A 25281-nucleotide genomic window follows, 5' to 3' on the forward strand; every position below is an offset into this window, starting at 1 on the left:
TGTTATGGTGGATTGAGAAAAATGTGCTTGGTGACACAAAAGCAGCAGTCATGTCAACTTCCATAACAGCTGACTGGCTCTCACTCACCCTGACTGTAGATGGTAAACAAGTGAAGTTTCTGCGGCCAGACACCTGTGTGAGAAGAGTTGTCATGGTGGCAGAGGAGAAAAAAGCAGCAGATGGAGTTGACGGGATGGCCTGGGAATTGGTGAGGCCCACTAGTCCGCATTTTAGCGCAGTGTGAGTCCCACATTATGGCATGTTGATTGTTAGTGTGTTGGATCATGCATGTAGTTGTCAAATTTTGCAATTTTTGCCTCTACTGAGTTTTTATTTTTGCAAATTTGACACATAACATGTGTTGGGTCATCCTTTGCGGTCTCAGAAAAAGGCCAAGCTAGGCAACCCTTGCCACCCCTGTGAACTGTACAATCATGAGGGGTGCTGGCCACAGCCAGAGTTGGGGCTGAGGATGCAGTGCTTGTCATGGTTGTATCACTTTGTGTTTGTCTGGGAATCTGCAACGTAACCTCGTCTTCCTCCTCCTCCACTGAGCTACTCAGCTGCTTACCTCTGGGTTCACACAAAGTTGGATCTACAACCTCATCGTCATCCTCTCTGCTCTCACACTCCTCACACTGAGTAACCCTCCTCTTCCTGCCCTGCACCACAGTGAGGTCCGTTTGCGTCTATGGTATCTGGGTCTCATCAGGATCACCTCCACCCTTAGCTAACATCTGGTGATGAGGGTCTCAATTCTGCTCGGACCCTACTTTGTCCAGTCCCGGATTCAAGATGAAATCATTTTGGGCATCGGTGCAGATGGTTTCCTCCTCTGGATTCTGTGATTCTTTGGAGCAAACCTCTGATGCCCATGAAATAGAATGTGTGAACAGCTCTGCAGAATAGCTCATCTGTGGTTCCCCACTGTCAGTTGGGCATTTGGAAATGTTAGATGCGGGAGGAAACAAGGGTGATTGGGGTGTGACCTCTGAGGATTGTACTGTGCGTAATGTTAAGGTGGAGGAAGGAGGAGAGGCCACTTGCCATCCCCTCGAGCACATGCTTTTTCTGAGCTTCATCTACAAGATGTAAAGCTGTTTGGCTGCCAAAGAAATGGAGTCAAGTAAGGCCGGTTTCACATTTGCGCTTTATAGCGCAACGACGGCATACGCACGGCCGCCGCTAAGCACCGCCCCCTCCCGGCTCCATGCCCGCCCCATCCGGTCATCGCCGCCTACTAGCGCACAGCAATATGACGCGGTCAGGATCGCTGGTGCATCGCTAAGTGGTCGCTAGTGAGCTGCCACACAGGCAGATCTCACCAGCGACATATCGGCAGTCGGGGGTCGCTACTTACCTGTCAAACGAGGCGATCCTGACGTCCTCCCGCCCGTGTCCACGCGTCGCTCGTCGGCGCCACAGGAAGCCCAGCAGGAAGCTGACGATCAGCGATAATCAGCGGGGGAGCTGGTCGGAGGTAAGTATCAGACATAGCGATATTGCTAGCAATATCGCTGCTGCGTCACAAAACCAGTGACGTTATAGCAATATTGCTAGCGATATCGCTTAGTGTGACAGGCCCTTTTGGCCTAATGATTTTTAAGTGGAAATGTGGACTTCTCATTTCTCACTGCAACACAGTTTTATCACAAATGATTTGGACTAGCAAATTCGGCCTCCTGGCTGAACACCAGTACTAGGCTGTAGAAAAAATATCTCTTTCTTACTTTTTTCTTAAGTAAGAGCACAGTGAGGATAGAAAGGAAAGCAATATTGAATTGTGTGGATAAAAATAAATCTTGTTTAATGTTCATTCAAAAAGTGATTACAAAAATGAAGAAAAGTAAGTTCATAGCTCACAAAAATAAATATTAAAAGAAGAGAAAACAAGCATTCATTGGTTCTTACATATGGTCATGAGGCATGATGTGGTACGTGTTTGAGATTCTCAAGGTATGAGAGATCTGCTGAACAGGAGTTAGGTCGGCTTTTATACTATTTTGACCCATAGACTTGCATTAGTGTCTATTTTTACTGTCTCATAACCACATAATGTTAGGGCTGGCGAAACGCACTAAATAATAAAATAATCGTAAGGTGTGTTCACAGCCCGGGGTCCATCGTGCAGGGGTGGTAAACTGCTGCTTAGTAATGGCAGAAGTACAAAGTGGTGTAGAAAAGGTCACACGTGGGTTAGCGTCACCCAGTGTGAACAGAAGCGAACTCTGTTAACCCACAGAGCCGCGCTACCGCAGAACATAAATGCTGAGGCCTGTTTAGCTCACAGAGCCCGGCCACAAAGCGCACAGAAAGCGATCACCAAACTCTGCCCCAAGGACACGGGGTCAGAGTCCCTCTACACCTTCTGAGCGCACGGCGTCGCACCTGCGGATGCCACTATAGACGCTGACTATGAAGTATCAAGCACGTGCACCGTGGCGTGCCAAGTCACCGGTGGACACTGATGCCTGTCTCAGACTCTGTCCTACCTACACCTAAGCTTGGACGCTTAACAGGCTAGGCTGCACAACTCATGTGTACCAAGGGTAGGGGTTTCCAGTGAGTCATTCACCAGAGACATTCATACATGCATACAACTCTCACTCCTCATAGTCTGAAAATGCAGTCGATACTAGCGCATGGCCGCTCGGCCATGCAAATCTTTTATAGCAGCGTCCTTCTGGGACCTTCCTGACCTTTCTAATGGTCCAATCCAACCTGGAGAAGGACCTGAGCATGTGACCTCCAATCTCCAATGAGAGATCATCCCACGGGCATGCTCAGTGGACCGAAAGGAGGACTTAGTCCCTGGAGTGGCTCGCTGCTGACCAGCATGCGTTGCTATACCTGGACCAGAGGTGGCAGCTGCAACCAAGCCCACAGAGCTGGTCTGAGCAGAGCGCTGGGATCGATGAGACTGCTGAGCAGGCTCCTCTGCGGCCGAAGGGGAATGGGAGACCACTGAATGCAAGGCTCGGGATTCCTGCTGTGCAGTGGCAGGAACCTGACACCTAACATTACCACCCTCCTAGGGCCCCCTCTGCTCTGAGCCTCGCTATGCTCAAATGCCGCAATAAGGAGCGGAGCGTGGATGTTCTCCACTGGCTCCCAGGTCCGAGCCTCTGGACCATGACCCTTCCAGTCCACCAAATAAAACTTTACCACGCACCACCCTGCATCACACAATGGCATTCACCTCAAACTCATCCGAAGACAGGTCTGATGTTCCGGCAGATGACTTGGAGAACCAGGACATGTGAACAAGTTTAAGGAGGGACACGTGGAAGGTGTCAGAGATAGCTAAGTGTGGTGGAAGGGCCAGACGATAGACCACAGAGCTGATCTGTTCGAGGACCTTAAAGGGACCAATGTAGCGAGGAGCGAACTTAGTGGACTCGACTTACAGCCTGATGTTACGGGCGGAGGGCCACACAAAGTCACCAGGCTGGAGCAGGATGCCGATGTGGGTCCGCGGAGGACCTCATTCTCTCTTTAGAGGCCCGAATGGCATCCTGGGTGCGGTCCCAAATATCACGTGCCTCCACCCCCCAGTCTGCCACCCTAGAGTCGGTGGAGGGCATGGGCACAGGGACACGAGGATGTTGGCCGTAGTTAAGGAGGAATGGGGTCTGGCCGGTGGAATTGGCCACAGTGTTGTGCAAGGCGAACTCTGCCCACGGCAACAAGAGTGCCCAGTCGTCCTGCCTGGCTGAGACAAAATGTCGGAGATATGTAACCAGGGTCTGGTTGGCCCTCTCTACCAACCCGTTTGTCTCGGGATGATAGGCCGAGGAGAGATTCAGCTCAATAAGAGCAAGCGACAGAGCTCTCTCCAGAACCGAGACACAAACAGGGGACCCCGGTCACTGACAATCTTGTCTGGCATGCCGTGTAACTGGAAAACGTGTTTGATGAACAACACTGCTAGGCCCCGTGCGGAAGGTAGCTGAGAGAGAGGCACCAAGTGCACCATTTTAGAAAAATGGTCGGTGATGACCCAAATAACTGTGCTGCCACTGGACTTGGGTAGACCCACCACAAAGTCCATGCCAACCATCTCCCAGGGCCTTTCCGCCACCGGTAAGGGGTAAAGTAACCCAGCGGATCGTTGCCAGGAAGGCTTATTCTTGGTGCAGAAGATGCACACCTGAATATACTCTTTGACATCACGAGCCATATGTGGCCACCAGTATGTCCTCGCCAAAAGCTCAACTGTCCGCTTAGTACCAAAGTGTCCACCCACCCTGGACGCGTGAGCCCAAGAGAGGACCTCCTGACGCAAATGGGCAGGGACAAAAGTCTTGTCCGGGGGTATGGACTCAAGGGCGACCGGAGCCACTGTCCTCAGGCTCTCAGATGGTACAATTAACTGAGGCTCCTCCTCCTCCACTGAGACCACGGAGTGAGAGAGCGCATCAGCCTGGACCTTCTTCTCACCGGAAAGGAAATGTAGGGTGAAGTAGAACCAGGAGAAGAGAGACCATCGGGCTTGGTGAGAATTTAACCGCTGGGCGATTTGGAGATAGACCAAGTTTTTGTGGTCAGTGTAAACGTGGAAGGGATAGCGAGTCCCCTCCAGGAGGTGTCTCCATTCAGAAAAGGCCAACTTCATGGCTAGCAACTCCCTGTCCCCAATGGAATAGTTCCTCTCCACCGGCAAGAAGGTCTTGGAAAAGAAGAAGCAAGGATGCTTCCAACCTTGAGCATCCTTTTGGAACAGGACTGATCCAGCACCGACGGACGAGGCATCCACCTCTAAAATAAATGGCTTATCCACATTGGGGTGATGTAAAATGGGAGCACTAGTGAAGTGGGACTTGATGGAGAGGAAGGCCTTGGAGACCTCCTCTGACCACAATTTAGGATTTGCTCCCTTCTTGGTGAGGGCAACCAAGGGAGCTACCAAACTCAAGAAGTGCGGGATGAATTGGAGGTAATAGTTAATAAACCCATAAAGTGCTGCACCGCTTTGAGGGAGTGAGGCTCCTGCCAAACCATCACAGGCTGTAGTTTGGCAGGATCCATGGCCAACCCCTGGGTCGAGATGATATAGCCCAGGAAAGGCAAGGACTCTTGCTCAAACACACACTTCTCCAACTTGGCATAGAGGGAGTTTGCCCGCAGGTCGAAAACTTTGCAAACATCTCTCGGGTGGGAGTCAATATCTGGAGAGTAGATGAGAATATCATCCAGATAGACTGCTACCGAGGTGGTAAGCATATCCCGGAAGATATCATTCACAAAGTTTTGGAAGAAGGCCAGAGCATTACAGAGCCCAAAGGACATCACCAGGTATTCGTAGTGCCCATCCCTGGTGTTAAATGCCATCTTCCATTCGTCTCCCTCGCGGATGCGAATCAGGTTGTAAGCCCCCCGCAGATCGAGTTTGGTAAACACTCTTGCTTCCCGTAGCCTATCAAACAGCTCCGATATCAGGGGCAAAGGGTACTTATTCTTAAAGGTGATGGCGTTAAGACCCCGGTAATCGATGCAGGGATGCAGTTCTCCGTTCTTCTTCTGGACGAAGAAGAATCCCGCCCCAGCTGGTGACATCGACTTCCTAATGAATCCTCTTGTCAGATTCTCCCTGATGTACTGACACATGGCCTCTGTCTCCAGGAGAGAAAGGGGCTAGACTCGAGCCTGAGGAGGCTCAGCACCAGGCAAGAGGTCAATAGGACAGTCGTAGGGGCGATAGGGCAGAAGGGTCTCCGCCGCCCTCTTGGAGAACACATCTGCATAATGTTGATAGTGTTTAGGGAGAGAGGAAAGATCTGCGGGGACTTCGGTGGAAGCAACCTGAACACACTCCCTCTGACATCTACCCTCACAGGCTTTACCCCAACCGAGAATCCCCGAGGACCACTCTATATGGGGAGAGTGGAACGGTAACCAGGGAACCCCCTAAAAGGACCTGATCGATACCCTCGGGCATGACGAGGAGGGATATCGTCTCCTGATGATACGGAGACACTGAGAGTATCAACAGGGTGGTCTGGTGGGTAATTTGAGAGGGTAGAGTGGCTCCTTTCACCACTCTGATTGTGACTGGTTGGGGTAGTAAAACTAGAGGAATTGAGTGCCGTTAGGCGAAGGCAGACAACATGAAATTGCCCTCCGCCCCGGAGTCCACGCCACCCTCTACCGCCAGAGTGGAGGAGCCAAACTCAAGCGACCCCTCAAATGTCAGCTTGGAGGAAAACATTGCAGTGTCTAGTAGGCCTCCTCCAATAGCCACTAGACGTGTGTTTTCCTAGCCGCTGTGGGCACCTGTGACAGACCACAGGTACTCGCACGGACCGGGACCTGGATCCCACGCGAGAATCCCTGATGGCCTCTTGGAGCTCGGACGCCTGATCGGGAGGTTCTAGAGGTTTAACAAAACTGGGTGCCAACCTAAACCTCTGCCTACACTGGGACCGCTCCAACCTTCGCTCCGAAAAACGGAGGTCTATGCGGGTGGAGATGGTGATAAGCTCCTCCAGTGTGCAGGAATCTCCCTGGTGGCCAGAGCGTCTTTTACATGGCCAGCCAGACCCCTCCAGAACACCGGAATGAGGGTCTTATCTGATCACTCCAGTTCTGAAGCCAGCATCCAGAACTGGATGGCATAATGGCTGACCACTGACGAGCCCTGCGATAATGCCAGCAGCTGGAGCGCGGTATCATGGGTGACTCGTGGTCCCAAGAAGACCTGCTTCAGAGTGCCCAAGAACTGCGAGGCACTCTGCACCACAAGATCACTACGCTCCCACAACGGTGTGGCCCATTCCAGAGCCCTGCCCGACAGGAGGGAAATAACAAATCCCACTTTAGCCCTCTCAGAGGGGAATAGTGCAGCCAGCAGCTCTAGCTGTATAGCGCACTGGCTCACGAAACCCCTACAAGAGGCACTATTGCCCGAGAACTTCTCGGGCAGCGGGAGGTGGCACAAAGTCGGGGCAGGGATGGCAGTGGTCACACGGGAGACAGCCTCTGGGGCTGCCTGGAGCGCAACCGCGGTAATATCCGCAGCTGAGGCTGGACGCTCAAGAGCCGCCAACCTGCCCTCCAGCTGCCGGATGTACGCAAGGAGTCGCTGCTCGTTCGCCATTACTAGCCAGACCCTGGCCCTAGTATAATGTTAGGGCTGGCAGAACACACCAAATAAAATAATAGTAAGGTGCGTTCGCAGCCCGGGGTCCACCGTGCAGGGGTGGTAAACTGCTGCTTAGTAATGGCGGAAGTTCAAAGCGGTGTAGAAAAGGACACATGTGGGTTAGCGTCACCCAATGTGAACATAACCGAACTCTGTTAACTCATAGAGCTGTGCTACCGCACAACATAAATGTCAGTGCCTGTTCATCTCACAGAACCCGGCCATGGAGCGCACAGAAAGCGGTCACAGAACTCTGCCCCAAGGACACGGGGTCAGAGTCCCTCTAGACCTTCTTAGCGCGTGGCGTCGCACCTGCGGAAGCTACTGTAGACGCCGACTAAGGAGTATCGAACATGTGCACCGACACCGGTGGTCACTGATGCCTGTCTCAGACTCTGTCCTACCTACAACTAAGCTTGGGTGCTTAACAGGCTAGGCTGCACAACACATGTGTACCAAGGGTAGGGGTTTCTAATGAGTCATTCACCAGAGACATTCATGCATGCATGCATACAACTCTCACTCCTCATAGTCTGATAATGCAGTCTATACAAGTGCATGGCCGAGCGCCCATGCGAACCTTTTATAGCAGCGTCCTTCCGGGACCTTCCTGACCTTTCTGATGGTCCAATCCGAGCTGGAGAAGGACCTGAGCATGTGACCTCCGATCTCCAATGAGAGATCATCCCACGGGCATGCTCAGTGGACCAAAAGGAGGACTTAGTCCCTGGAGTGGCTCACTGCTGACCAGCATGCGTTGCTATAGCTGGACCAGAGGTGGCAGCTGCAACCAAGCCCACAGAGCTGGTCTGAGCAGAGCGCCGGGATCGCCGAGTCTGCTGAGCAGGCTCCTCTGCGGCCGAAGGGGAATGGGAGACCGTCGAATGCAAGGCTTGGGATTCCTGCTGTGCAGCGGCAGGAACCCGACGCCTAACACATATGGTGATCTGCCACTATGTTCTTAGCTTCTTTCATATTAGAACAACACTATTTACTTATAGAATATGCATATTAGTTATTATGCATTACCTTTGAAAAACTTAATCATAGAATCGTAGAGTTGGAAGGGACCTCCTGGGCCATCTGGTCCAACCCCCTGCTCAAAGCAGGATTCACTAAATCATCCCAGTCAGATGTCTGTCCAGCCTCTGTCTGAAGACTTCAATTGAAGGAGAACTCACCACTTCTCGTGGCAGCTTGTTCCACTCATTGATCACTCTAACTGTCAAAAAGTTTTTTCTAATATCTAATCTGTGTCTCCTCCCATTCAGTTTCATCCCATTGCTTCTAGTCTTTCCTTGTGCAAATAAGAATAAAGTTGATCCTTCTACAATGTGACAGCCCTTTAGATATTTGTAGACAGCTATTAAGTCTCCTCTCAGTTTTCTCTTTTGCAAAATAAACATTCCCAAATCCTGCAACCTTTCCTCATAAGACAGGGTTTGCAGACCAGTCACCATTCTGGTCGCTCTTTTCTTAACTTGCCCCAGTTTGTTGATGTCTTTTTTAAAATGTGGTGCCCAAAACTGGACACAATATTCCAGATGAGGTCTGACCAAAGAGGAGTAGAGGGAAATAATGACTTCACGTGATCTAGACTGTATGCTTCTGTTAATACATCCTAGAATTGCATGTGCCTTTTTTGCTGCTGCATCACACTGTTGACTCATATTCAGTCTGTGATCTATTAGTATACCCAAGTCTTTTTCACATGTGCTGTTGCTTAGCCCTATTCCTCCCATTCTGTATATGCTTTTTTCATTTTTATTGCCCAGATGTAGTACTTTGCATTTTTCCCTGTTAAAAACCATTCTGTTAGTTGCTGCCCACTTCTCCAGTTTATTTATATCTTTTTGAATCCTCTCTCTCTCTTCTCTAGTATTAGCTATCCCTCCTAGCTTTGTGTCATCAGCAAAATTAATCAGTTTACCCTCAATTCCTTCATTTAAATCATTGATATCTTTATCTGGAACAATACAGGACCGAGGAAAGAGCCCTGTGGTACCCCACTTGAGACATTCTTCCAACTGGATATGCAGCCATTTACGACCACTCTTTGGGTCCGATCACTAAGCAAGTTATGAATCCACCTAACAGTTGCCTTGTCCATTCCATACTTAGTCATTTTTTCAATAAGGATTGTATGAGATACTTTGTCAAATGCTTTGCTGAAGTCAAGATATACTATATCTACAGCATTTCCTTGATCCACCCAATCAGTGATTCCGTCATAGAAGGAAATTAAGTTAGTCTGACATGACTTATTAGTTACAAACCCATGTTGACTCTGTTTAATCACTTCATTCTTATCCTGGTACTGACATACATGTTGTTTAATAATTTGTTCAAAGATCTTTCCTGGTATAGAAGTCAGAGTCACCGGCCTATAGTTGCCTGGGTCCACCTTCTTCCCCTTTTTGAAGATAGGAACAACATTTGCTCTTTTCCAGTCTTCTGGGACTTCTCCTGTTCTCCAAGAATTTTCAAAGATTATGGAGAGGGGTTCAAAAATTTCTTCTGCTATCTCCTTCAGTACTCTGGGGTGTAATTCATCTGGACCTGGAGACTTGAATTCATTTAGGTTAGCTAAGCATTTCCTCACTATCTTTCTGTTTATAGATAGCCTGGATTCTTCTATTCCCTTAATAGGACAGTGAAGAACAGTTGATGTTACATTTCCTTTTTGAGAGAAAACAGATGCAAAATAGGAATTTAAAAGTTCGGCCTTCTAAACATCCTGTCTTACCATTTCATCATTTTCATCCTGTAAAAATCCTATAGCATCTTTGACTTTTCTTTTACTTTTGACATATCCCCAAAATCCTTTATTATTGCTTTTGACATCTCTTGCAAGCCTCAATTCATTGTCAGCTTTAGCTAATCTGATTTGTGCCTCGCAGGTTCTGCAGACAGCATTATATTCTTCTTTAGATATGCCTCCCTCTTTCCATTTTATAAACATTTTTTTCTTCCTTTTTAGCATGTGCTTAAGTTCTGTGTTCATCCATCCTGGTTTCCTTAAATGCTTCCTATTCTTCCCTCTTTTCGGAATTGTTAACAATTGTGCGTTGAGAATTTCATTTTTCAAGATTTCCCATCCTTCCTGGACATTTTTGTCTTTAAGGATACCCAGCCATTGGATCCCTCCAATTCTCTTTCTGAATCCCTTAAAATCTGCCTTTCTAAAATCTAACCTTGACGTCTGAGTCTTCACAGGTCTTCCTCCTCTAGTTATCCAAAATTCTAAAATAGCATGGTGACGGTCGCTACCTCCTAGCGTCCCAGACACTTTTACCTCCTCAACCATTTCCTCCCTGTTTATAAGGATTAGATCCAAGGTAGCAGTTCCCCTTGTTTTCTCCCCTACCTTTTGGAAGATAAAGTTGTCAGCAAGAGAGGATAAGAATTTCCTTGACCTGTTAGTTTTGCCTGAGAGAGATTCCCAACAAATGTCTGGATAGATGAAATCTCCCATGACAACTATGTCATATTTTTTGGAGAACTTGGCCATTTGATGCATAAAGAGTTCATCCATATCTTCAGCTTGCACAGGCGGCCTGTAGTAAATGCCTACAATGGTGTCCTTTCCATTGTTCTGTCCTTGTATTCTTACCCAAACAGTTTCCACAGAACTCCCAGTCTCTGAAGCTTCAATCTCTGTGCAGATATACGCGTTTCTAACATACAATGCGACACCTCCTCCTCGTTTATCAAGTCTGTTTCTTGCAAATAAGTTGTATCCTTCTAGTCTTATATTCCAATCATGTGTATTGTCCCACCAAGTTTCAGTGATTCCAATGACATCATATTTCTTTTCCTGTGTTAGTAGTTCCAATTCTCCTTGTTTGTTGCACATGCTTTGTGCATTAGTATAGAAACATTTTAGTTTGTGATTGGTTTCTCTTTCTCCAATATTTTTATTAATTAGATTCTTTTGTCTTTGTTCTTCCTTTCCACTTCTAATAGCACAGTTCTCAATACCATTTGTCAGGTTTATGGCTTTTTCTGATCTTTTGCTTCCCTTCCCATGTTGTTCTAGTTTAAAGCTCTCCTTACAAGTGTAGCAAGGCGACTTCCAAATACATGTTTTCCAGTCTTCGTAAGGTGCACCCCATCACTAGCAAGTAGTCCATCATAAAGGTAATTCACTCCGTGATCCATAAATCCAAATCGTTGCTGACGGCACCATTGACGTAGCCAGTTGTTCACCTGCAGAATCTTATTCCACCTCCTTGTTCCATGGCCATCCACTGGGAGGATGGAAGAGAAGACCACCTGCGCTCCCAGTTCTTTCACTTTCTTGCCTAAGTCTTCAAAGTCTCTGCAGATGGTTTCCAGGTCGTTTCTTGCGGTGTCATTTGTCCCCACATGTAGTAGCAGGAATGGGTAGTCATCTGTAGGTCTGAAGAGTCCTGATATCCTGTCAGACACATCTTTAATTTTTGCACCTGGAAGACAGCACATTTCTCTTGAAGTTATATCCGGTCTGCAGATAGTGGCCTCTGTTCCTCTCAACAGGGAATCCCCCATGACCACCACTCTCCGTTTCTTCTTCACAACGTTTTTCTTTCTCCATCCAGGAGGACTCTGAAGGCGTACAAGGTAATTTCTTCCATTGTAGTTCAACTGCCTCTAAATCCTCTACTGAAGCATCTGGATCTTGTGTGTCTGGTACAAATGATGAGGCAGCAGTATTGTCTTCCTGTTTACCTGTTGATCTTGTATTAGCAGAAACCTTTTTTATGCCTTGTCCTAATTTGGACAATAACTCCGTTCGAGTATCAATTTGATCTTCCAATTGTTCAATATGTTCTGACAATATCAAACAATTTGGACAATCAAAGTAATCCCTGTCAGACTCCTGTGTGTCAGTGTGATCAGTTTCTTGTGTGATGGTACATGTTTTATATGCTTGTGCTTCAGTTTTCTCAAAGACTAAATTATTGTACCCTCGGACCTAGCTTTCTTTGTAACTTTTTTACTGAGAAAAACCTCTTAACAATTTTATGATTCTCTGCTTCACATTGACTATACAAACTAGACCGTAATTGTGCATCTGTATGGCTATGAACAAACTTAAACTCTATTTTACTTTTCTCAGAATAATCATGTATAAAATCCATTTTCTCACCTATGGAGCGTCTTTTCCTCTCCTGGGTTTATCCAACCATCAATGGATGATCTTCTGTGTCTTCATTGAAATCCTCAGACCTCCGTCTAGATGGGACGCATGCAGCTTTCTATGGTCGAAGACACGGATCCTCACTCGTAGTCTGTAGATTGTCTGATCCTTGTGACGTAAAATAGTGGAATTCCTGAGACTTGTATAACAGGTGTTTTTAGCCGAGTTTTCCCCCCTTGTACAAAACGAAGGATTCTAAATGTAGCACAAAGGTCAGTCTGGCCTGAACTCGGCAAAATGTAGAAAAATATATCTCTTTCTTACTTTTTTCTTAAGTAAGAGCACAGTGAGGATAGAAAGGAAAGCAATATTGAATTGTGTGGGTAAAAATATTTTTATGTGCTATGAACTTACTTTTCTTCATTTTTGTAATCACTTTTTGAATGAACATTAAACAAGATTAAAAGAAGAGAAGACAAGCATTCATTGGTTCTTACATATGGTCTTGAGGCATAATGTGGTACGTGTTCGAGATTCTCAAGGTATGAGAGATCTGCTGAACAGGAGTTAGGTCGGCTTTTATACTATTTTGACCCATAGACTTGCATTAGTGTCTATTTTTCCTGTCTCATAACCACATATGGTGATCTGCCACTATGTTCGTAGCTTCTTCCATACTAGAACAACACTATTTACTTATAGAATATGCATATTAGTTATTATGCATTACCTTTGAAAAACTTACCTTATGGCCTTTGACCTTTGGAACCATTTACAACCTCCAAATAGCCATATATTGACAATTGACAGTACTGACAAATGCCCTATAGTTTTGACAAACAGGGAACAGATGTATGAGCCAAAGTCCTCAGAATAGCTCACTCACCCACTAAACAGAGCTGGCTAGCTAGATTCTGCATATATGTTAAGTAATCTATATTTTTTATTATTGAAATACTAATATTTTACATAGGCCTAATGATTTTTAAGTGGAAATATGGCCTTCTGATTTCTCACTGCAACACAGTTTCATGACAAACTATTTGGATTAGCAAGTATGGCCTCCTGGCTGAACCCCTATATTAGGCCTAATGATTTTTTTAAGTGGAAATGTGGCCTTCTAATTTCTCACTGCAACACAGTTTTTGCCCAAAAAAATTCAATTAGCTAATGGGGCCTCTTGACTGCAACAGTTTTAGCACAATCGAGTTAGCTGCTGGAAGATCAATTTCACACAGGACAGGATCCTATCTAGCTGACAAGTTCACTTTCAGCAAAACAGCACTAGCAGGAGCGACCTGTCATGGGGCAGGTGTGGGAAAACAGGGGACGAGGAACCTGGGCCCTTGAACTGCCCCTCAGGCTAAGGGGGTGCCCTGACTTTCCTTAACTTGGGGGTACACTTGATGGTAGTGAGGCCCAAGTCACCGACCTGTCCCTATCTCCTGTTTAGCCCTGAGCGAAGCCCCCAACCTCCTCCCCAGAAGGTGAGACAGGGAAAAAAGTGAACTGCACCAAAAACCAAAGGAAAGATAAGACAGACACCTTGGGGTTAAATCAACTAAAAAACAAAACTTAGTTTTCTCTGCTGCAATGCACCGAGCAGCAGAGTAAGGCACCAGATCAGCATTCAGCAGAAGCACCACTGCTCTCAGCCAGCTCTTGTCTTGACCACGGTTGGTATCCAGAAGGAAGTGTATCACCAACACCAGCTGATGCCTCAGGTGACCTTTTATAGGAAGGTGGGAGTGGTCACCATCAGCAGACTCAGACTAACCAAACATGTAGTAACACCAGCAGCCACCGGGGGGCAAAACTAATATTAAACCCCTATGGCCGGAAAGGAAAAAAGTTTATATAAGAGAATACAGAATCTGACACAGATCCAAAAATGGATTGTGAAACGACCTCTCTGTACTGAGAAAATGGCGCCAGCAGTTTGCTGAAACAAACAGAAGCATACTGGATCCATTAGCTTCAGACTCTACACTCCTAAATGGAGTATGACCTATAGGTATTCCTCTAGTTCCCTATTTAAAAAGAATGTCTTAATAGTCCTCCTATTTAAAACCGCAATGCTTGATCTGAATCATGTCCATCTTTGTACCAGGTTTCCCTTACCTGTCTTCTTCCCTTGATTCATTTTGTTCTGTATATATCTATTTCATAATGTTGATTGGGTTTATTATGACATTTAGATAGGTTTTCTATTTATGATACCAATACAATATATACACTTATGTATCTTTAGGTTCTTTGATACAAGTTTGCTCATCTGTGCATATAAAAGTAAAGAAACGTACCATGGCGTATATACAATGCATTACTTAAGTAGACATCTCTTTTAGATATTATATGGTTTTTCCATATTTGTTTCTTTTTCGCTATGGCTGCATATTCACCATTAATGTAATGTATTCATTATTTCTGATTGAGTTTCCATTGCCTGTACTCAACATAAAAGGGACATTTTATCCTTATATTCTTATGTAATATACATTGAATTGCTTTTCTGATGAACCTTGTCCTTTTTTCTCTATAGAACGGAATGTAAAACAATGTTCTGCCTATTTTTTGATGTAGCCACCCTGAGAATGACACTAGTTATTATGAGAATTGAGCAAATTTTTCAATATTCAATATTCCTGTAGAAAAATTCGCTCAACTCTAATAATAACTACTCAATTACACCATTGGAGTCAATAGTAGAAATGAGCAAATATGTTCAGAAACGATCATCACACATAAATTGGGCATGAATAGGGTACCAATATGGCACAAATATGGCAAATTCGGATTCAGCTTTTTTTCCGAACATATTCGCTCATCTCTAGTTCTTATACTCACCATGAACCTTCCTGGCTGCCTGTCTTGTCCACAGCTTCCACATTGTCTCTTTGTTAAGACAAGGAGCTTAGACACACAGATTGAGCCCTCTCAGAGCGCTTCATAATTGGTGGATGCACCTTGCTTACAGACGCCTCTCGCGTGACGCGCTAACCTCTACTCACATCTAGCCTGTGGTTGGCCAATTATCTACACTCCCCTTGAGGCCGCTGGCTTCATTTAAACTTCCCGGTCTTCAGTCTCTTTGCACTCCTGCTGTGAGTAGTGGATACTGCACAACTGGGCTGCACTCAGACTGATGCTATTTACTGCTATGATAATCCTGCACTTTGTACAATTGATCTCATATCAGTTCTTTTCTGCTCCATTGCACGTGTGTTGTCCTCTATCTGGACTTTGGTCTTTAGTCCAAGTCCTCTCTTAGGGCCCCGTCACACATAGCGACTTACCAGCGATCCCAACAATGATATCAACTTGTCAGGATCGCTGGTGTGTCGCTACATGATCGCTGGTGAGCTGTCAGTTTCACCAGCGATGCTGAGTGCGCGGCATCACTGTGTACTTTAGTTACCAGCGCACTCATGCAGGGAGCTGGTAACTAAGGTACACGTCGGGTTTTTCTAAGGGGCGTGCATCACTTAGAAACCCGATGAGTACCTTGGTTACCAGCTCCCTGCGTCAGCGCGCTGGTAACTAAGTAACACATTGGGTTTCTAAGCACCGCCAGGTGCTTAGAAACCCTGCGTTTACCTTAGTTCCCAGCGCGCTGATCGCTGATCTCCCGCCTGTCACACGCAGCGATGCGTGCTGGCCAGCGGGAGACCAGCGATCAAAAAAATCTCGTGGCTATTCCAGGACGATCAGCGATAACCGGCAGGGGGGGCGGTCACTGGTCAGTGTCACACACAGCGATCTCGCTGGTGAGATCGCTGTTGCATCACAAAAACTTGTGACTCAGCAGCGATCTTGCTAGCGAGATCGCTATGTGTGACGGGGCTTTAGTGTTTTTTCTGATACTTTAATTCTGCGGTTAAGTCCTTTTGTCTATTGCGATTCTCATTCTCTTCACTTACTACTCATATTGCAGGTGTTTATGCGCTCTCTAATTTGTTACATATTTACTGTATGTCACAATACTTTTCTTCTCTACAATGCTCATTGTAAAAAATATTTTAAAAAAACCTGTTTATTGATTCATAAAAACTGTTTTTGGAAGCTTTGGTATTTTTTTCTGTATTTTTTATTTTTATTTTTCTGCTATTTTTCCTTTCACTCATTCTGTGTGGTAACTATATTTATTAGAACATGATGATATGATTCTTTTTGTCTGATTGCTTGTTCTATATACAGGTGCTTCTTACAAAATTAGGATATCATCAAAAAGTTAATTTATTTCAGTTTTTCAATACAAAAAGTGAAATTCATTATATAGAGTCATTACAAACAGAGTGATCTATTTCAAGTGTTTATTCCTGTTAATGTTGATGATTATGGCTTACAGCCAATGAAAACCCAAAAGTCATTATCTCATTGAAATAGAATAATTAACAGAAAAACACCTGCAAAGACTTCCTAAGCATTAAGAAAGGTCCCTTAGTGTATTTCAGTTGGCTCCACAATCATTGTGAAGACTGCTGACTTGACATATGTCCAGAAGGCAGCCATTAACAAACTCCACAAGGTGAGTAAGGCTACTTTCACACATCCGGTGTGTGGGGTCCGGCGGCGTGCGGCGAAAAGCCGGGCCGCCGGATCCGGCCTGCAGCCGTGACACCGGATGTGTGTGCGGCGAGATGATACGGCTCGGACGTTATTAAAGGAGCCGCAGGACAGAGGCAGCCAATGAGACAGCTGCTGAAAGGGAGGTGAGGGGAGGAGAGGATAGGAGAGGAGAGGGGAGGGGAGGGGAGGAGAGGGGAGGGGGGTGGAGAGAGAGAGACATGGGGGGTTAACATTAGTGTCCAGGCAAGAGAATCTCTCTCTCTTGCTGGGCACTTGTGGGGTTAACCCCACAGAGAGATCTCTCTCTCTCACCCAGACACTGTGAGTGTTAACCCCACAAGTGCCCGGCGAGAGAGATCTCTCACAAGTGTCCGGGTGACAGAGAGAGATCTCTCTCTCTCTCGCCGGGCACTTGTGGGGTTAACATTCACAGAGTCCGGGCATGCGCTGTGGAAAAAGCCGGTCCGGCGCTGAGAAAAAACGTTGCAGAGAACGTTTTTTCCAGATGCCGGACCGGCTGTTTTTGCCGGATCAGGCAAAAACCGGATACGCCGCATAGGCATCAGGCGCGATGCGGCGATAATGAATCTGAATGGGGGAAAAACCGGATCCGGTGGCAACCGGCGCCGGATCCGGTTTTTACACTTTTCGCCGCATCGCGCCTGATGCTGAAAACCGGATGTGTGAAAGAGGCCTAAGCCCAAAAAGGTCATTGCTAAAGAAGTTGGCTGTTCACAGAGTGCTGTATCCAAGCATATTAATGGAAAGTTGAATGGAAGGAAAAAATGTGGTAGAAAAATGTGCACAAGCAATCGGGATAACCGTAGCGTTGAAAGAATTGTTAAGAAAGGGCCATTCAAAAATGTGGGTGAGATTCACAAGGATTGGATTGCTGGTGGAGTCATTGCTTCAAGAGCCACCACACACAGACGTATCCAGGACATGGGCTACAAGTGTCACATTCCTTGTGTCAAGCCACTCATGACCAATAGACAATGCGAGAAGCGTCTTACCTGGACCAAGGAGATAAATAAATGGACTGTTGCTCAGTGGTCCAAGGTGTTGTTTTCAGATGAAAGTAAATTTTGCATTTCATTTGGAAATCAAGGTCCTAGAGTCTGGAGGAAGAGTGGAGAGGCAGAAAATCCAAGCAGCTTGTGGTCTAGTGTGAAGTTTACACAATCAGTGTTGGTTTGGAGAGCCATGTCATCTGCTGGTGTAGGTCCACTGTGTTTTATCAAGACCAAAGTCAGCTCAGCCGTCTACCAGGAAATTTTAGAGTGCTTCAAGCTTCCCTCTGCTGACAAGTTTTTTGGAGATGGAAATTTCATTCTCCAACAGGACTTGGCACCTGTCCACACTACCAAAAGTACCAATACCCGGTTTAAAAACAACAGCATCACTCTGCTTGATTGACCAGCAAACTCGCCTGACCTTAACACCATAGAGAATTTATGGGGTATTGTCAAATGGAAGATGAGAGACACCAGACCCAACAATGCAGACGAGCTGAAGGCAACCTGAGTTTCCATAACACCTCAGCAGTGCCACAGGCTGATCGCCTCCATGTCACACCCATTGATGCAGTAATTGATGCAAAAGTAGCACCGACCAAGAAATGAGTGCAATTACTGAACATATATTTCAGTAGGCCAACATTTTGGATTTTAAAATCATTTTTCAATCTGTTGTTATAAAGTATTCTAATTTATGGAGATAATGATTTTTGGGTTTTCATTGGCAGTAAGCCTTAATCATCAACATTTACAGAAATAAACACTTGAAATAGATCACTGTTTGTAATGACTCTATATATCAGTTTCACTTTTTGTATTGAAGAACTGAAATAAATTAACTTTTTTGATGATTGGATTCCTTTTTTGTCCTCTTTCCTGGTCAGAAGACCAGTTGATCTGCAGCAGCTGTTTCATGCATATTCATGGTTGTGTGACACACAACCTTATCAGATTAGCATATCCTTGATTTGCATAATTGTTTTTCTCACTTTTTTGTTCCTAGTTTCTACTTACCTGTTTTGGATCAGGCACTATCTTCTGGTTACTTCTTTTGTGGCCAGTTCCCCTTGTGTAAAGGTACTGTCACACTTAGCGATGCACCAGCGATCCCGACAATGATATGACCCGGTCAGGATCGCTGGTGCATCGCTAAGTGGTCGCTAGTGAGCTGCCAAACAGGCAGATCTCACCAGCGACATAGCAGCGGTCGGCGGTCGCTACTTACCTGTCAGACGAGGCGATGATGACGTCCTCCCGTCCGCGTCCACGCGTTGCTCGTCACCACAGCAGGAAGCCCAGCAGGAAGCTGACGACGAGAAGCGGCCCAGGTTGTTCTCGCGCGATCAGCGATAACCAGAGGGGGAGCCGGTCGGAGGTATCACACATAGCGATATCGCTAGCAATATTGCTGCTGCGTCACAAAACCAGTGACGTTATTGCGATATTGCTAGCGATATCGCTTAGTGTGACGGGCCCTTAAGTCTGCTCTGGGTTTCTGCTGTGACCTGACAACAACCTCTGACGTCATCACTTAAGGCATTTTATGTCTTAATCAGAGACCTATGTGCTGTCTGAATAGTCAGTAAGCTTTGCATTCAGTTATCATGTGTATTTCTGGAATGTCTCACCATCTGATTCTCTTAGCAGGCTTATCAACTCTCCACAGACTTCTTGCTTGTTCATCATCTATCTATATTTACTTCCTATGAATTGCCTATAAGCCACTTGCTGGTATTAACCTGCTAACGGGCTTCTAACAGGGTATCTTTTTGTATTTGTATTACTGAAGGGGATCACGTTGTTTCCACAGTGCGTGGAGCAAATTTATTGGACTGTATTGTTTTTACTTATTGACTAGTGCATGTGAAGGCTCCCGCTTTAGAGCAATGATTGAAGATATCTGCTGATTTATTATGTACATTGGTTAAACTTGTGTGAATTGCCTGTAAAGTCACATTACAGTAAGAACCTGCTCGGTGTCACTCAGCAGGTTTCTTGTTTGTATTACCATATTTGAAAAAGTTAATTTTATGATATAACCAGACACACATATATATATATATATATTTTTTTTTTTTTTTTGGTTTGTTTTAAAATGGAGTTCTAAAAGAATAACAGGGAAACTCAGACACATACTCACTAATGAAGCATTGGGCAATAAAGAGGGAACTTCCCCTAACGAACACACCATAAGAACACTTGGTTACCTAAACACGGAGTACAGGAAACATATGCTTTAAAATTTTCTTGTCTACGAATCCAAGTGTAAAATTGAAATTATTAACAATATATAGATATCATGTTTCTCCAACAGTACATATATGAAGGGATTATCCCCAGGGGATTACGCCTCAATCAAAAATCCTCTTTTCCCCAAGATCTGATTTTTACTCAAGAATGGGACCAACATATATTCATTTGCTCCCTTGGTATGATGAAATTATTGATTTAAAAAAGAAAATCTCTAGCCATGAAAGCGCTAGATGAAATGAAGGCACTCAGGGAATCTTTAGATTTATATTCCCTGTCTGTGGACTACCCTGAATCAGATAACATCTTGAAATTAAAGTTAATTAAATTGGAAGATTATACCATCAAAAGGAAAGCCTCTAAACTAGGCAGGGATAGGAACAAACCTAAAGTCAATCCTGGGGAAAAACTATCCCTATAGGAACCAACTAAAGAAATAAGGGGCATATTATACTGCCACAGCGGTATCAGTGGAAAATATAACATTTCTAGTACTCAAAATCTAACTAACACTAGAGCACCTGTTTCCTTTAACCCCTTCACCCCCAAGGGTGGTTTGCACGTTCATGACCGGGCCAATTTTTACAATTCTGACCACTGTACCTTTATGAGGTCATAACTCTGGAACGCTTCCATGGATCCCGGTGATTCTGACATCGTTTTCTCATGACATATTGTACTTCATGCTAGTGGTAAAATTTCATTCAAATAACTTGCGTTTATTTGTGAAAAAAACAGAAATTTGGCAAAAATTTTGAAAATTTCGCAATTTTCCAACTTTGAATTTTTATGCCCTTAAATCACAGAGATACGGCACACAAAAAACTTGATAACTAACATTTCCCACATGTTTACTTTACATCAGCACAATTTTTTAACAAAAATTTTTTTTGTTAGGAAGTTATAAGGGTTAAAAGTTGACCAGCGATTTCTCATTTTTACAACACCATTTTATTTTTAGGACCACATCACATTTGAAGCCACTTTGAGGGGTCTATATGATAGAAAATACCCAAAAGTGACACCATTCTAAAAACTGCACCCCTTAAGGTGCTCAAAACCACATTCAAGAAGTTTATTAACCCTTTAGGTGCGTCACAGGAATTTTTTTGAATATTTAAAAAAAAATGAACATCTAACTTTTTTCACAAAAAAAATACTTCAGGTTCAATTTTTTTATTTTACCAAGGGTAACAGGAGAAATTGGACTGCAAAAGTTATTGTGCAATTTGTCCTGAGTACGCTGATACCTGATTTGTGGGGGGAACGACTGTTTCGGCGCATGGCAGAGCTCAGAATGGAAGGAGCGCCGTTTGACTTATTCAATGCAAAATTGGCTGGAATTCAGATCGGACGCCATGTCACGTTTGGAGAGTCCCTGATGTACCTAAACAGTGGAAACCCCCTACAAGTGACCCCATTTTGGAAACTAGACCCCCCAAGGAACTTATCTAGATATGTGGTGAGAACTTTGAACCCACAAGGGCTTTACAGAAGTTTATAACGTACAGTGGTACAATTAAAAAATCATATTTTTTCCACAAAAATGATCTTTTCACCCCAATTTTTATTTTCCCAAGGGTAACAGGACCCTAAAAGTTATTGTGCAATTTGTCCTGAGTATGCTGATACCCCACATGTGGGGGTAAACTACTATTTGGGCGCATGGCAGAGCTCGGAAGGGAAGCAGCGCCATTTGACGTTTTTGGCTGGAATTGAGATCGGACATCATGTCGCGATTGGAAAACCCCTGATGTACCAAAACAGTGGAAACCCCCAACAAATGACCCCATTTTGGAAACTAGACCCTCTAAGGAACTTATCTAGATGTGTGGTGAGAACTTTGAACCCTCAAGGGCTTCACAGAAGTTTATAACATAAAGCCGTACAATTAAAAAATCATATTTTTTCCACAAAAATGATCTTTTCACCCTCAATTCTTATTTTTCCAAGGGTAACAGCACCATAAAAGTTATTGTGCAATTTGTCCTGAGTACGCTGATACCCCACATGTGGGGGTAAACCACTATTTGGGCGCATGGCAGAGCTCGGAAGGGAAGCAGCGCCATTTGACGTTTTTGGGTGGAATTGAGATCGGACACCATGTCGCGATTGGAAAACCCCTGATGTACCTAAACAGTGGAAACCCCCCACAAATGACACCATTTTGTAAAACTAGACCCCCCCAAGGAACTTATCTAGATGTGTGGTGAGCACTTTGAACCCCCCAGTGCTTCACAGAAGTTTATAACGCCCGGGCGTGAAAATAAAAAATTCGTATTTTTTCCACAAACATGATCTTTTAGTCACCATTTTTTTTATTTTCCCAAGAGTAACAGGAGAAATTGGACCCCAAAAGTTGTTGTCCAATTTGTCCTGAGTATGCTGATACCCCATATGTGGGAGAAAACTACTGTATGGACACACGTCAGGGCTCGGAAGGGAAGTAGTGACGTTTTGGAATGCAGACATTGATGGAATGGTCTGCGGGTGTCATGTTGCCTTTGGAGAGCCCCTAATGTACCTAAACAGTGGAAACCCCCCAAAAATGACCCCATTTTGAAAACTAGACCCCCTAAGGAACTTATCTAGATGTGAGGTGAGCACTTTGAACCCCCAAGGGCTTCACAGAAGTTTATAATGCCAGGGCATGAAAATAAAAAAATCGTATTTTTTCCACAAACATGATCAATTAGTCCCCAATTTTTTTATTTTCCCAAGGGTAACAGGAGAAATTGAACCCCAAAAGTTGTTGTCCAATTTGTCCTGAGTACGCTGACACCCCATATGTGGGAGAAAACTACTGTATGGACACACGTCAGGGCTCGGAAGGGAAGTAGTGACGTTTTGGAATGCAGACATTGATGGAATGGTCTGCGGGTGTCATGTTGCCTTTGGAGAGCCCCTAATGTACCTAAACAGTGGAAACACCCACAAATGACCCCATTTTGGAAACGAGAACCCCTAAGCAACTTATCTAGATGTGTGGTGAGCACTTTGAACCCCCAAGGGCTTCACAGAAGTTTATAATGCCCGGACATGAAAATAAAAAAATCGTATTTTTTCCACAAACATGATCAATTAGTCCCCAATTTTTTCATTTTCCCAAGGGTAACAGGAGAAATTGGACCCCAAAAGTTGTTGTCCAATTTGTCATGAGTACGCTGACACCCCATATGTGGGAGAAAACTACTGTATGGACACACGTCGGGGCTCGGAAGGGAAGCAGTGACGTTTTGGAATGCAGACTTTGATGGAATGGTCTGCGGGTGTCATGTGCGTTTGGAGAGCCCCTGATGTACCTAAACTATTGAAACTCCCCACAAGTGACCCCATTTTGGACACTAGACCCTCCCACGGAACTTATCTAGATGTGTGGTGAGCACTTTGAATCCTCAAGTGCTTCACAGAAGTTTATAACGCTCGGACGTGAAAATAAAAAAATCATTTTTTTCCACAAAAATGATATTTTTGCCCCCAATTTTTTATTTTCCTAAGGGTAACAGGAGAAATTGGACCCCAAAAATTGTTTTGCAATTTGTCCTGAGTAGGCTGATACCCTACATGTGGGGGTAAAACACTGTTTGGGCGCATGGCAGAGCTTGGAAGGGAAGGAGCGCCATATGACTTTTTCAACTCAGAATTGGCTGGAATTGAGATCAGACGCAATGTTGCATTTGGAGAGCCCCTGATGTGCCCAAACAGTGGAAACCCCCAATTCTAACTCCAACCCGAACCCCAACACACCCCTAACCCTAATCTCAGCCCTAACCCTAACCCTAGCCCTAACCCAAGCCCTAACCCTAGCCCTAACCCTAGCCCTAACCCTAACGGAAAAATGGAAATAAATACATTTTTTTTTATTTTATTATTTTTCCCTAACTAAGGGGGTGATAACGGGGGGTTTGATTTACTATTTATGGTGGTTTTTATGTTTGGCAGCTGTCGCACGCTAAAAGACGCTTTTTATTGTAAAAATAGTTTTTACATCACCACATATTGAGAGCTATAATTTTTCTGTATTTTGACCCACCGAGTCATGTGAGGTCTTATTTTTTGCAAGACGAGTTGACGTTTTTATCGGTACCATTATCGGGCACGTGACATTTTTTGATCGCTTTTTATTCCGATTTTTGGGACGCAGAATGAACAAAAACCAGCGTTTCATGAATTTCTTTTGGGGGAGTGCGTTTACACCGTTCCGCGTGCGGTAAAATTGATAAAGCGGTTTTATTCTTCGGGTCAGTATGGTTACAGCGATACCTCATTAGGTCGTTTTTTTATGTTTTATCGGTTTTCTGCAATGAAAACTGTTTTATATAAAAAATAAGTATTTTTGCATCGGTTTATTCTGCGAGCTATAACTTTTTTATTTTTTTGCTGATGATGCTGTGTGGCGGCTCGTTTTTTGCGGGACAAGATGACGTTTTCAGCGGTACCATGGATATTTATATGCGTCTTTTTGATCGCGCGTTATTACACTTTTTGTTTGGCCGTATGATAATAAATCATTATTTTTTGCTTCACTTTTTATTTTTATTTTTTAAGGGGTTCGCTAAAGGGGTTAACTAATGGGACAGTAGGGTGGGTCGTTACGGACACGGCAATACCTAATATGTGTACTTTTATTGTTTTTATTTTCAAAAAATGAATTTATTCGGGAATATTTTTTTTTTTTTTTACTAATTTATTTAGCGATTTTTTAAAAATTATTTTTACACTTTTTTTTAATTTTTTTTTTACTTTATTACATAGTCCCAGGTGGGACATCACTGTCCTGTGACAGATCGCTGATCTGTCACATCACAGATCACTGTGACAGATCAGCGATTTGTCACAGGCAGTGCCGAAGGCTTCCTCATGCCTGCGCTTTGCAGGCACTGAGGAAGCCAGCTTCCTGCAGGCCCCCGAAGGCCCCCGTCGCCATCTTGGATTCGGGGGCCTGCAGGAAAGGAGCCCCCCGCAGCAGCGCTGCACATTGTGCTGCCGTGGGGGGCTCAGGGAAGCACAGAGGGAGCCCCCTCCCTGCCGATGCTTCCCTTTAACTCCTGGTACACCGCGATCGTGTTTGATCGCGGTGTGCAAGGGGTTAACGTGTCGGGGGAGAACCGTGACCGCCCCTGACACATTGTGCCGGGTGTCAACTGTGATAATCAGCTGACACCCGGCCGCGATCAGCGGC

Source organism: Dendrobates tinctorius, unplaced genomic scaffold (genome assembly GCF_039654945.1).
Source record: "Dendrobates tinctorius isolate UK_male_01 unplaced genomic scaffold, ASM3965494v1 ptg000241l, whole genome shotgun sequence".
Lineage (NCBI taxonomy): Eukaryota > Metazoa > Chordata > Amphibia > Anura > Dendrobatidae > Dendrobates > Dendrobates tinctorius.